Source organism: Chionomys nivalis, chromosome 4 (assembly GCF_950005125.1).
Source record: "Chionomys nivalis chromosome 4, mChiNiv1.1, whole genome shotgun sequence".
NCBI classification, from domain to species: domain Eukaryota; kingdom Metazoa; phylum Chordata; class Mammalia; order Rodentia; family Cricetidae; genus Chionomys; species Chionomys nivalis.
The window spans coordinates 108,927,223-108,942,429 of NC_080089.1; positions in this window are offsets into that span (position 1 = coordinate 108,927,223).

Consider the following 15,207-nt stretch of genomic DNA (forward strand, 5'->3'; position numbering starts at 1 on the left):
CATATGTGACTATGCCTGTATGTATACCACACATGTGATTATGCCTATGTGTATATTACATATGTGACTATGCTTGTATATATATATATATATCACGCATGTGACTATGCCTATGTGTATATCACATATATGACTATGCCTGTATGTACATCACATATGTGACTATGCCTAAATGTTTATCACATGTAACTATGCCTAAATGTTTATCACATATGTAACTATGCCTAAATGTCACATATGTGATTATGCCTACATGTATATCACACATGCTACTATGCCTATATGTACAACATATATGTGACTATGCCTGTATATATATCACATGTGTGCCTATGCCTGAATGTATATCACATATGTGACTATGTCTGTATGAATATCACATATGTGTGTGGCTATGCTTGAATGTATATCATATATATGTGTGACTATGTCTGTATATATATATCACATATAATGTGACTATATCTGTATGTATATCACATGTAATGTGACTATGCCTTATGTATATCACATATGTGACTAATTACAGATATTTCTGTATTTCTGTATTTATTTATTTGTGGGGAGAGGGAGCAGAGCTGTGTGCCACAGCAGGCTCGTAGAGATCAGAGTAAAATCTGCAGGAGTTTGTTCTCTCCTTCTACCATTAAGGCCCCAAGATATCAGAACAGCAGCTATCTAGTAACCACACAGGACTCACCATTCTAAAGAATAATAGAGATGGGAGATGATACATCATGAAAATTTTAAATAAACTCAGCTAAATGTTGAAAGATCAGATAGATAGATTGGCTTGGTGGGTGCATGTGTGTAGTCACCATACCCATGAAGTTAATGCAGGAATTGCTGTGAGTTTGCATCCAGCCATTTCTTCATACTGAGTCGCAGCCCAGAAGGGGAAGTGCAGAGAGTGAGTGACATACCGCCCAAAAAAGAAAATTTTAAAAATATCAATTAAACACCAAATATGACTTTGAACCCAATACCTCAAACATAGAGAATACTATGGCTCGTTCTACTTAAATTTAAAATAGAAAAAGTCACATATGATGTTTGATGCCAAAACACTGACAAAGTTGGGGGAGGTCGGAGGGAGGGATATTTGGAAGGGGTCACAATGATGTGGGGACTTCTCAGTGCTTGGCTACACCTAACATCAAGTAGCAAGCTCTCTATGTATACTTTTCTGTATTTCCTGGTGGTACGATGAATTTTAAAAAGGATAACTGTGTTGCAGTTGAGAATAAAAAAAATGAAATAAATATAGATGCCTTTCCGTCTGTTAGTGATGAATAAATTTATGGTGCATAGCTAATGAGGAATAACAGTCAGTCATTTGAGAGCAGAGACACTGAGATAGATCAGTTACAGAAGTGAAAAATATGAAAAGTTATCAAATATAAAAATGTGACTCTACCTTATCCTAAAAGAGTTTCAAACCATGACTTCTTTCCAAGTTGCTTTTGGGTGAATAAAAATCCTTTTGCAGTTTAAGAAGTCTTTCTTGAAACTTCCAAGCAACCTAAATCAGCTTGGAAATTTATTTCCCTTTGCTTTCAGTGGGTCACCTGTATGAGGGATGCCTACCTAGCCAAGAATGTGCCCTTTATTTGGTAACCTGGGGGAAAGGGTGTATGCTACAAAATAAGTAAAACACTTTCTCACATGCCTGTGTCATGAGATACTCTAAGATACCCTTTCATATATTTAATTTATTTTTGTTATCTTCAAAACCTTTTTTTTGGGTAAAATTTGAAACTTAAGGAAAAGTTGCAATTAAGATTCAAATAACTCAAGAAACCCTGTCTTAAAAAACCAAAAAAAGAAAAAAAAGAAGGTTCAAATAACTCACATATACCTGAATTCAGCAGTTGACCAGGTTTCACACTATTTAACTTTGTCCTTCTCCCCTACCCCTGAACACTTGAGGGTAAATCCTTTTCCCTGAGTGTTCTTCAGTGTGTACATCTAAGAATAAGACATCCCTCTTGTAAACACAGTATCATTACAGCACTAGGAATTCAACGTGGGTGCAGCACAGTTTATTTCCCATCAGGGATATGTGAAATAATGCTAGAACTGCTATCCCTATTTTTTTAAATGTTTCTATTTGTTTGGAAAATGTTTGCTAATAAGAATTAGACATTTGAACTTCTGAAATTACCTTATGTTGTGATTTTTCTAGTGTAGAACATGTAGTGAATCTTTTTTTGTAAGTCAAGTTTATTTTATTTTTTAAGATATATTTATTTTTATCTCATTTGTGTGGGTCATTTGCCTCTTTGCCTGTATGTTCACCACCACATATATGTGGTACCCACAGATGCCAGAAGAGGGCATCAGTTCCTGCTGAAACTGGAGTTACAGAGAGCTTCCATGTAGGTAATGAGAAATAAACCTAGATCCTCTACAAGAAAAGAAAGTCCTTTTAAGTTCTCACTCATCTCTCAAGCCCCTACTTGAATTAATAATACTAAGTAAAACAGAACCTAATAGAGAGTGTAATCCTTAATGGTTGGCTTTGTTGTCATGTTTGAGACCTGGCCAATTGCCAATGCAATTCAGTGTTCACCATGATAGATTTAGTCACACATTCTGAAGACTAAAAATGCAAGTGTCATGAAACAAAATGCAATTAATGATTGCATTTATGTGAGTTAAAGTTACATGGATATGTACATGTGTCTTCATGTGTATGAATACAAATATGCAGTGAAGTCCCCTGATGACAGCCAATAGGAGGCAGTCCTGTAGGTTAGCTGAGGGAGGGTCAGAGAAGAAGTTTGGAGAGATTGATGTTGATCCACTACCCAAAGTAGCAGCAATGGCTTCTCCATACAGCAGTCAGCTCTTTTTTCATTCAGGATATCTAACGATGTAAATCTGGTAGGAGAAGGAAGACAAGAAGGAGAAGAAGGAGGATGGGGAGGAGGAGAAAGGGGGAGGAGGAGAACAGGCACAGAGAAGGAAGAGGTAAAGTAGAAGGAAGTGAGCATTGGAAGGGTGAGGAAGAGGATAAGTGAAGAGGAGGAGGAGTAGGAGGAGGAGGACACAGGTAAAGAAGGAGGAGAGGAAAATGGAGGAGGAGGAAGAAGGGGAGGAGGGGGAGAGCACCAAAGAAAGGAAGAAGGGGAAGAGCAGGAAGAGGAGGGAAATGAGGAACAGGAACCCCAAGCCTGAGCTTCCCCTAGTCCAGAATGGCTTCCTGGGGAGAGCATCTGCTGAGAGTGTCTACGTCAACTTCCCATGTTGTGTGGTCCAGCCTCTCTTTCATCCAGATGAACAGCTGAGAGGAGAGAGGTGCCTCTGCATGTTCTCTATAATTGTGAGATAAGGGGATGGAGGAGCTTCAATGAAGATGAAAGTGGGATGATCACATTGACAATGGCAGAGCAGATGAGCAAAGGTTAAAATTACACTGTGGGCCACTCTTAGGAGCATGTAGGAGATAGGGAGCAGAAACAGAGGGATAACGGTGGATACAGGAACTGACCTACAGTTCCCTGGAGTCTGTGTTTAGTCATTAACAATAGAAATACTATCACTACTAAGTAACTAATGGTAAGGTCTGATACATGTGTAGCAGAGTGCCAGAGAGGCAGGGAAGACAGTGAGAGTTAGCACTCCATAAGGATGAAATAACAGGGCTGTGAACTAATCAAAGGCACGGTGTGGGAGGTCTTTCTGTCTATATGTTGCTTTTATTGGTTAATGAATAAAGAAAACTGCTTCGAGCCTATGGCAGGGAAAAACAGAACTAGGTGGGGAAGGCTAGGCTGTATGCTGGGAGAAAGAAGGGCAGAGTTAGAGAGAAACCATGGAGCTGCCAGAGACAGATGCTTAGAACTTTAGCTGGTAAGCCACAGCCACTTGGTGATGCACAGATTAATAGAAATGGGTTAAGTTAATATGTAAGAGTTAGCCAATAAGAAGCTAGAGCTAATGGGCCAAGCAGTGATTTAATTAATACAGTTTCTGTGTGATTATTTGGGTCTTAGCTAGCCGGACAGCTGGGAACCAACAAGCGGCCTCCTTCCAATAGAGGCATACACACATGTGAAATAGAAATAGAGAGGAAAGCAGACAAGCTGAGTTCTCTAGATTACCTTCTAGCTCATCTTGTGGCTAAATAACAGCACTTATTAGTATTGTAGACAAATAACAGCAAATAAAATCTTTAAATAAATAAAATTGATATATATATATATATATATACTATATATAGAGAGATTATATGTGAGCATGTGTGTATCTATGTCTAATTATACTCGAGTGTTTGTTTTATGGCTTATGTTTCCATAAACATTTTGTTTCTTTAGTGTTCTATGACCCACATATTGTCCTTTCAACATTTAAAGTTTGTTTAAATGGTTTTTAAAACTTTCTTGGAATACTGGAAGAAAAGACAGAAGTCTATAGAGACTGGTGTTTGGAGTGCAGGCTGTGTTCTCTGCAACCCAGCTCTGAAGAATAGTCTAGATCGCTGCTTGCTGAGTGATTGGCAGACTGGGGCCCCCTGGGAGCGCAGCCTCCTAGGCAGTTAGATTCACTCTCTTTGGGAAGCCTGGGGCTAGGAGGCAATATTTAGAACAATACTTGATGTAAAATACCAAGAAGAATTGTTAGTCAAACAGAACAGTGCGAGGCAGAACTCAGCAGATCCTCAAACTCAAGGGACCATGACAGGTGGAAATAGAATTACTTGTGAAACCTTAGGGAACTCCTGGCTTGTCCCAAGTCCCCACGACGCAGAGGGGCAAGGAACAAATGCTGCAAACTAGCAGTAATGAATGTTGATTATTAAGTGTTGTAGATAAGTCTCTCTCCCTTTGTCAATCTGTCTCTGAGAGAGACAGAGAGACAGAGAGAAAATACAACTCAGGTGTTATTTTTCAGGAACTGTTCACCTTGCTTTTGAGAGTCTCTCACTGGCCTGGAAGTCATCACTTAGGCTACAGTCCCTAGGGATCTGCCTCCCTCAACCTCCATAGTTCTGGGGTTATAACTGAACACCACCAACTCTAAGTATGGTATACTTGAGGTGGAATCTGGGCATTGAGTTCAAGCCCCTTCTGTTGCAGGGCAAGCACTTCACTGACTGGCACCTCCCCAGCCTCAGGTAAATCTATATTTTTTTAGTTTTTAATTTTTTATTATTCTTTCATATATTACATTTTGATTGCAATTTCCCCTCTCTCCTCTCCTCCAGTCCCTCTGTCCATCTCCCCACCCCTACCACCCACTCCTCCTCTGTTTCTCTTCAGAAAAGGCAGGCCTCCCATGGATATCAACCAAACATGGCATATCAAGTTGCAGTACAACTAGGTACCTCCCCCATGTTAAGACTAGATGAAGTAGCCCGGTGGGAGGGAAAGGGTCCCAAAAGCAAGACAAAGGTTCAGAGACAGTCCCTGCTCCACTGTTAGAAGTCCTATAAGAAGAACAAGCTATACATATGTATGGAGGACCTAGGTCAGACCTATACAGGCTCCCTGGTTGTCACTTCAGTCTCTGTGAGCCCCTATGAGCCCAGGTTAGTTGATTCTGTGGGTTTTATTGTGGTAATATTCTGATATATCCATAATCATTGTCTATCCTAATTGTCATGAGAGAGGCTTCATCCAGCGACTGACGGAAACAGAGCAGAGCTCCACAGCTAAACATAAGGTGGAGTTCAGGGAATCCTGCCTGGCTACTGGCCAATCAGCATTTTATTAAACAAGTACAAGAAACAAATCTTCACAGGGTAAAACCATTGTCCCACAGCAAAAAGTCACTGCTGGAGGAGGTCATTTGGTTTTTGGTTCCAGGAGAACTGGTGATAGGAACAGGAAGCTGGTACAGAGAACTGTGAGATTATATTATCAAACATAAGAATTAAGTAGAAAGACTGAACTGGAAGTGAGAGAAGGCTACTAACTCTTGAAGACCCACCCCTCAGTAACACATTTCCTTCAGCAAGGCTGTGCTTCCTAAAGGTTCCATAAACTCCCCCAAATTGTCACCAACTAGGGACAACGGAGCCCATGGGAGGTGAAGGAACAATTCAGATTCATTCTACCACACAGCTATATTATGATTTTAATAAGGAAAATCTATGATTTAGCATTATCCTAAGAATAATAGATGTGTGTACCCAAAGGGTGTGCTATGCAATTGTGCTTGTAATAGGAAAAGTATAAGCAAAATAACTGTCAATAAGCAGAGACATTCTTCCATTGAAGGATGCCATCTCACCAGTAAAATCACAAGGGAATCACTTACTTACACGTTCTGACAGGAAAATCTTCAGTATGCTCACTGTTATATAAAAATAAGTCAAGTAGTTGGGTCTTTAATCCCACCACTTGGGAGACAGAAGTAGGTAGACCTCTGTGAGTTCAAGGCCAACCTGGACTACACTGTGAGTTTCAGGCCAGTCAGAGCTACATAGTGAGACTGTGTTATCGGAGGCTGCTTGTTTGTTTTTTTTCAGCTGCTCATCCCAAAAATAATCACACATAAACCATAGTATTTGCAATCCTGTTTGGCCAATAACTTAGGCGTATTTCTAGCTAACTCATACCTTAAATTAACCCATCTCCATTAATCTGTGTATCGCCATGTGGCTGTGACTTACCCGGCAAAGTCCCTACCGGCATCTGTCTCTGGTGGGGCTACATGGTGTCTCCTGACTCCACCCTCTTTCTGCCAACATTCAGCCTAGCTTTTCCCTCCTAGTTCTGTTCTGCCCTGCCATAGGCTCAAAGAAGTTCCTTGTTAATCAATGATAATCACAGCATACAGAGGGAAATCTCACATCAAGACTCTGTTTCAAACAAACAAACAAGTTATCACACACTTAGCATTTGTAGATTCTTAGTTTAAACAGCAACAAAACAGAGAATTATCTGTAATACATATTACACATGACTTATCAGATAGCCTGAATCATCTTCCCCTTCAATCTTTCCCCAGCTCTTTTTAATTTATTCCAGTGTAATTTTCATATAGTCAAATGTGAAAACTAAAGAACAAAGTTCAAAGGCATTGTGTAAATGAGCACACACATGCGCGTGCGCACACGCGCACGCACACGCACACACACACACACACCATGCAGACTGAGGATTTGAGGAGTTCAATATCCCAGAATGCTTTTTAATTTCTATTTCTTTTTTGTTTTCTTTGGGACAAAGTTAATTATCACAGGTTGACCTTGAACTCTCTATATAGCTGAGGGTAACTCTGAACTTCTGATCTTCCTACCTACATCTCCCATGGTCTGGGTGTGTGTCACAGGTCTGGTTTAGAAAGTTTCTTTATGGGCTTTTCTAGTTATCCCTATCTGTGACCAACCAGTGGTTCATTGCTCTTGCTTCCAGCCCCAAACATTTCCGTGCCTGAATTTTGAGTAGCATACAGATGGAATCAGACACTGTGCACTTTTCTGTTTCTGGGTTCTTTCACTCATACAACACATTTGGGATTCATGCATGCTGCCCTGTGTGTCAGTGGGCCTTCCTCTCCATCACTGAATACCACTCCAGTGGGAGACGTTCTATCATTTGTTTGACCATTATCCTGTTGATGGACACTTGGGTTGTTTCCAAAATTTTTGTGAAAGCTTCATTAATTTTTGCAAACAAGCTGCCCCATCTGTTTTGCCCTCTTTCTGTTCCCAACAGCCCCCTCCATGCTACTCCCTCTCCAGACTTTGCCCAAGCCCAGATGTCATTCCTGACCACAGGAAACCTCATTACCACTTTTCTCTATTTGTCTCCCTCCATATAACTTAAATTTAAAGTCAAACTTAACTTTCAAATAACTTAAAACAACACACAGGTGCAACGCCAGGACCCACCATTTCCCAGTGGCAGAACTCCACAGCCTAAATGGAAATCTAGAGAAAAACAAAGATAACATCAGGTATTTCCCTGCATGCAACTTGAATTTGCCTGTACTATAGCTCTGGATGTGATGTTGGGTATACACATAGAATGTTCACTTCATGTAGCCTTCATAGGAGGTCAGCAGTGTGATGACAGATGCACCTTTATTTTATTTTTTATTTATTTATTTATTTATTTATTTATTTATTTATTTTGGTTTTTTGAGACAGGATCTCTCTGTAGCCTTGGTGCCTGTCCCGGAACTAGCTCTCGTAGACCAGGCTGGCCTCGAACTCCCAGAGATCCGCCTGCCTCTGCCTCCCGAGTGCTGGGATTAAAGGCGTGTGCCACCACCGCCCGGCTCAGATGCACCTTTATCAACAACAACATCATTATTTTGGGGCCAGCTCTGAGCTGGAGGCTCATACTAGAATTCCACAGGTGCTTTTATACCTAATTAGCTATTATGACCTAAGAAACTGCCTCAGTTTTAATGTATACAAAATCAAACTATTAGTTCTTATTGATATTTGAAGTTTAGGGAAGACATAGTCCATTGTGCTGTCAGAAGCACATTTAATTTTGTCCAATTCATGACTTTGCATTTAATTCTACAAGTTTCCACTATCAACCGTCATCCTCTGACCATTTCAAAGCATATGACCACATAATAGGCAGTTACTAATGGTTATTTTTTTTTCCTTGATAAGCAAGTGTCATGATAACAGGGACTTTGCATCTTGGTAAGTACCTTATTCTCATCCCTTTAAGAATGCCCATTCAGTGGGCTTCCAGTATGTATTTATGAGTGCACTCATGAGCTTGGATAACACTTGCTTAGTCACGGTTAACACTGAGACTTAATGCTACCAATCACAAGCTGAAGATCCAAAGTCCATCCTCCTTCCATCTGTTTACATGTCTTAGTGTGGCCAGAAGTGACGCCCCTTCTGCTCAACAGACCATCTAACGACTTTGAGTTTAGAAACATTCTTCCTTCTCCTAAGATGACATTCCTCAGCAAAGTCAGAGCCCCTTCAACTACGCAGAAAAGAAGCTCAGCTAAAAGTCCTTCTGCTGAGCACCCAACCGCTTCTATTTGCCTGAGACATCATGCTGTAGACAGCATTTAATTCCGATGAAAAGTGACACCCACATCCTGATGGCTCAGCTTCCAGCAAAAGGCTAGTGACAAGTTCCATTACACAGAAGGGTGAGCCAGGTGTCCTAGAAAAACTCCAGTCTCTCAACTCCCATCTACCTAATTAGATTCTCTCTGCAGAGCTGCTGGGTTCCTTCCTCTGTAGCAAGCTCCGAATTCTGCTCTTAAAATGTGTGATGCTTCGATATGCTATTCTGCAATAAGAGTAGAAGTTGGGGACCACGGAATAGCAGAGGTCAGCTGACAAGAAGGAAAAAGGGAAGAAAATTTGGGAGATGAAGAGATGAGCATAAAATTGACCCATCTCCAACCTTATCAAAACATGCTTTTACTTTGATTGCATGTGTGTCTGTGGTATACATGTGTGTATGTATGCATGTTCTTGCGTGTGTAGGAACTTACTCAAGTGTATGTTTGCATGTACATGGTTATATTCATGACAGCCTGAGGCTGATATTGTTCCTAATGCTCTCCACATTATGTACTGAGGCAGGTCCTTTTCCTGTCCTCAGAATCCTAGCTAACCAGCTTGTCCAAGGCTCCTGTCTCCACCATGTCCACCTGGTTTTTCCATGCGTTCTGGGAATCCAGCCCAGTTCTCACTCTTACAGAAGTGCTTTACCACCAGAGCCATCTCCCCAGCCCCCAGGATTCATTCTGTTTAAAGGCACCAAAGACAACGTTTTATTTTGACTTAGGGTTCTGAAGAGAGGTCCCATAATGGAGAGAAAGCCATGGAAACAGGAAGCCAGAGCAAAAAGTGGGCTGATCAAATGTCATCAACACTGTTGGAAACAGAGCAAACTGGAAGTGGGCTGAGGTAATAAACCCCCAAAGTCCCCAACGCCAGCAGTGACATGATTCCTCCAGCAAGGCTCCACCTCCTAGAGGTTCCATAACTTTCACAAACAATAACATCAACTAGGGACCAAGTGTTCAAATAGCTGACCCAAAGGGAGACATTTCTCATTGGAAACCCAGCAAACATGCTTCTCTGATAGTCTGAAGGCCACTTGGTTGTGTATATAGGAAGCATTAAATGAAACTGTTATTAACCCTAGACACCTTGACCTTCATTTCTTTTCTGGTTGTTTAGGAAGTGGGAGAGATACTTGAGATCTTTCTCCAGCAAAGAGAACTTGATGAGAAACTATGACAATAATGGAGACTTGAACCAGTCAAGAGACAGGCTAGGTATATCAAGGCCTTTGTGATTGATGACAATAAACTGACATTAAAATGTGTGTGTACATGTACATGTGACTGTATGCATAAACATGTATATCTACATGTGTGTAAGTACATATGCATGCAAGTGTGTGTGCCTGCATGAGTGTCTGCATGCATGGGTATCTATGTATGCGCCTCTGTATCTATGTATACACATGGGCATGTGTGTATATGCATACATGTGCATGTGCTAGAGCAAACCACATACATTTAGAAAGCTTCCTTAAGCTTTCAGAGCAGAAAGGAGGGTTCTGTGGTCCACATCAAAGTCAACACAAGGAAAAATCACTAACATTCTTGTGACAATGACATGTATTTTTCCATAAAAAACCAAGCTTTACTTAATGGCTAATGAGAAACAGCTCAGAAAACCTAACTGCTGGAAAGAACATGCTTTGCATGGGAAGATTCTTATGTGGTTTCTATTGCCACAAAGAGATCTCAGCTTTCCGTCAATCACACTAATGGACAAATACATCCTTAGTAAGGACTAATACCTCAAGGTGGGTTAAGTTGGAGCAACTCAGACATCAGTCCAATAGGCAGGAAGCACACTCAAGGAGAAGTGGGACTCCTGCTGGCTAAGAAGGATTGTAGACTAGAGTGGCCCCTTCCTTGTTAATCACCATTGAGAAGCTGAACTAAAGCATCCCAAGGACATAACATAGATTACCATTAAGTGGTATCTTGTGACTCATAAGGCAAAGCTACAGAGTCGAGTAAACCAATTAACTTAGGATAAAATAGAAAGAAGAAGCTGCCATAGGGGACCTAAGTCCTCCAGTGAAGGAAGCCTTTCTATAGATTTGGTTTTAGGGCATTCCATGTGAGGCTTGAGGGTAGAGGCTATCAGATGATCAAGATAAAAAAAAAAAGCAGGAATGATTTACATATACTACATATTGAGATCCTGAGTGCTTGGAATGTTCTGGCAGCTGCAGGAACTTGAGGGTTTTAAGCAGGGAAAATAAAAGAGGGAGCTCACTGAGAAGGAACTTTCTGGTTCTAAGAACCATTCCCGACCCTCCCTACTCTTATCAGTAAGTGCCTTGGCCTGTGAGCACTGGAAGGTGAATTGTGGTTGTGTGAAGAGATGAACCCGAGATTGGACGTGACAAAGCACCAGAGACATATTCAACCTCCATCCCACTGTGGTCCTCCGCCAAGTTTTCCAGTGTGCATGTTGGAACTGCAATAGTACTGAAGCCCAAGACTTGAAGTGGCCTCTGGGGTTTGAAGCCCTCTGTCTCACCTTTCATAAGGCTCTTTTGAGAAAGAATAACAGGGGCCCGGAGAGATGGCTCAGAGGTTTAGAGCACTGCCTGCTCTTCCAGAAGACCTGAGTTCGAGTTCAATTCTCAGCAACCACTTGGTGGCTCACAGCCATCTATAAAGAGATCTGGTGCCATCTTCCAGCTTGCAGACATACATGTAGGAAGAACACTGTATTCGTAGCAAATACACAAATCATTTTTAAAAAGAGAGAAAGAATAACAGAATCTGGTAGAGCAAGGCATGCTAGCTCACAGTGAAAAGGCCAGGACTCTGGAGGAATTCTGTAGCACGAGACAAGCTGCAAATTCCAAGCTATCCTGGGCTAATGAGTGAGACTCTGTCTCAAAAATAATCAAAGCAACTTCAGATACCCTGCCCACAGAATGACTCTGCTGGTTAAAGTTAAAGCATCCCTGTATTACCTTCATCCAAGAAGGAGCTTTCAGTCCTACTGTAGGCAGAGTTGGGATACTGTCTCTTTCAAAGACCCTGCTGTGGTAGAAGTGGTGAGAACTCACAGAAAAAGAGGCAGAGAGAAACATCAGAGTGCCGGAGTAAAGGAAGCTGCCTAATTTTGCTCTGATAATCCCCACATTTCCACTTGGTGGGGGGAATGGTGCTTCAAACCTTCACGGAGCCATCCTAAGTCACGACAGAAGGGCTTCTCTTTCCAATTGAATCAGGATCAAATGTCAAGTTCGTCTCCTGGCACTTAAGCAACTGCTAGTCATTAAGGAAGAGATAGCACACACCCACGCATGTGATAATGACGGATTACCGTTTTTAATTGATATGGTGTCAGTTCAGTATATCATCTTCCGTTTTTATTCACGGAGCAAGGCTAAGCATCCATCACGGTCACAAGTAGACTGCTTCTAAGGTCGGAAATGCATTGTTCAAAGGCAATGTGCATGTGTCTCCTGTGGCTAACAGTAGCGAGGAGGGTGTGAGGAAGAACAGTAGGCGATCAACACACTCAGGCTGAGATTCCCCTCCCCCTAACTTGTGGGTGGCTTTGGCATATGCTGCTGACATCTCTGAGTCTATGCTTTTTACGCACAAAGTGGAGTCTGTGTGGGATTTGTGTCATGATAGGTTAGAAAGGGAATGCAAGAAAACCTGGCTCTTGGCAACCTAGATAATTCCAAGAAAGCTTAGCTGTTTCTAATAATCCTCAATACTCACTAGGTCCTTTAGAAAGTGGATGGGATTGAAAAGAAGGCAAAAATGTCCGTCATTCTGTAAACCCCTTTCCAAGTCTCTGGGTCCAGCCTTGCCAGCACTAGCAAGCCAGGCTCAGGCTACCATCCTCAGGAGCCCAACTACAAGCAACAGGTCATGGTGAGAAGTTGAGCAAAAAGACTCAGTCAGTGGGGCCATCCTGGGAAGAGAAACAAAGAAGTGTAGTTACCTTCAGGTCCATCTTCTAATTTAAGTTTAAACAGAGGGCAAGAAGTATACACTGATAAGCATGTCTGATCAAGATGTGACCCTGCCCATCATGTGACATGACTGGGCCAGCTCCTGGGTCTGACATGTCAAAAACACATAGAACAATATTTACTGAAGACAAATTCCTTCTCTTCAGAATTTTCCTTCTCAAGAACATGAGATTCCTGGGGAAACTCCAGTTCTTTGGGAATCATTGTTTAATAGTCTGATAACCGAGTGGAGAGACACAAGCATCTATTTAGGTCATCATCACTGACTCCAGTCAAGATGATTACACGCTGCCTTAGTCAGGGTTTCTATTGCTGTGATGAGACACCACGACCACAGCAAATCTTATAAAGAAAACATGTAATCAGGACTGACTTACAGTTCAGAGATGTAGTCCATTATCACCATTGCCATGAACATGGCACCATGCAGGCAGACATAGTACTGGCTACACCTTGATCAGAAAACAACAGGAAGTGGACTGAGGTACTGGCATGGCTTGGGCAGATATGAGACCTCAAAGCCCACCCCCACGGGGACACACTTCCTCTAATAATGTCATACCTACTCCGACAAAGGCATACTCCCTAGTAGTGCCTCTCCCTATTAGCTTGTAGGGGCCGATTACATTCACATTATCACACATGCCTGTATTTTCTAATAGCATTTCAGGGACAAATTTGTAAAAATTCAAGTAAGCTGGGAAAAGAAAACTAGTGACATGAAGTGTGCTTTCCCACGTTTTGAATCCCCCAGGAAAAGTCTCTAAGAAAACAGGACCACATGACGCATTCAAGACATTTCTTCATCATTGCACTGGCTGGGTTTTGTCAACTTGACACAAACTCGAATCATTTGGGAAGAAGGACTTTTTCCTGTCAATTGAGAAGATACCTCTGTAAGACTTGCCTGTAGGCAAGTAAGCAAAACACAAATCTTGATTAATGATTGATGAGAGAGGGCCCAGTTCACTGGGAGTGGGGCTGCCACCCCCGGGCAGGTGGTCCTAAGAGGTATAAGAAAGCACTGAGCAGGTCACGCAGAGCTGGCCAGTGAGCAGCATTCCTCTGCAACCTTTGCTTCAGTTCCTCCTCTAAGTATTCTTCCTCACGTACTCAGAGCTGAAATAAACCCTCTCCTCCCCAAGTTACTCCTGTTAATGGTGTTCAACACAATAGAAAGCAAATTAGGACATCTATATACCAGTAAGGATTCATTTATAAATGAGCATTAATTCATATTTACATAGCAGATTATGGTGTGAAATGTTTCCTAGTCCTTGTTTACTGCACTTAATGGCAGTAAAGATGTCTCGGTACCACCCACGCAGGCCTCCTTCAGTATCTCAGCATGTGAGATATCCATGCACGTTGTTGTGTGGTCAGCAAATGCGCCTAGGGACATTCTCTAAGGATGAATGCTTGGCTTCTTGTCTTTGTTTTCATGGGCACAGATCAAGTGTGTTTCCAGTTCAAATCATTTGACTAGACCTACTTCCCAAGGGTGTAAAACTGGGCTAGTCAAGAGCACTTCTATTTCCCTTAGGAAAGAAAGAATTTATACTCTTTTAATATCAATACTATCAAATTTTAAATTTCTCAATGTAATAAGTGGCAATATCTAACTACTACTTTTACCTAAATATATTTAGAAAGATATATTCATATTTTTTCATTGGTAGCTTTAAAGTTTAAATTTTATAACTTTTCATATCAAAATTTAGCAGTAAAAACATCACATTTTATGCTAAGTGCATAAAATACATTTGATAGCGTGTAAAGTAAATCTTCAATAGAAGTGCATTTTCTACTCCAAGCGGCTCTCCAACTTGTATAGAAGTTCACTGTAATATCTGAAATTTGATTCTGGTGAATTTGGGTTCATCATTTTTTTTTTTCATATATTTTTTTTATTATTCTTTTTTAGTTAAAATTTCCAACTGCTCCCCGTTTCCCATTTCCCTCCCCCTCCTCCCACATATTGCCCCCTTCCCCCCCGCTCCCTTCCCCCTATCCCCATTCCACTTCTCCTCCCCCTAGTCCACTCCCCCTCCCTCTCGATACTGAAGAGCAGTCCAAATTCCCTGCTCTACATGAAGACCAAGGTCCTCCCACTTCTATCTAGGTCCAGGAAGGTGAGCATCCAAACAGGCTACGCTCCCACAAAGCCAGTTCATGTATTAGGATCGAAACCTAGTGCCATTGTCCTTGGCTTCTCATCAGCCTTCAT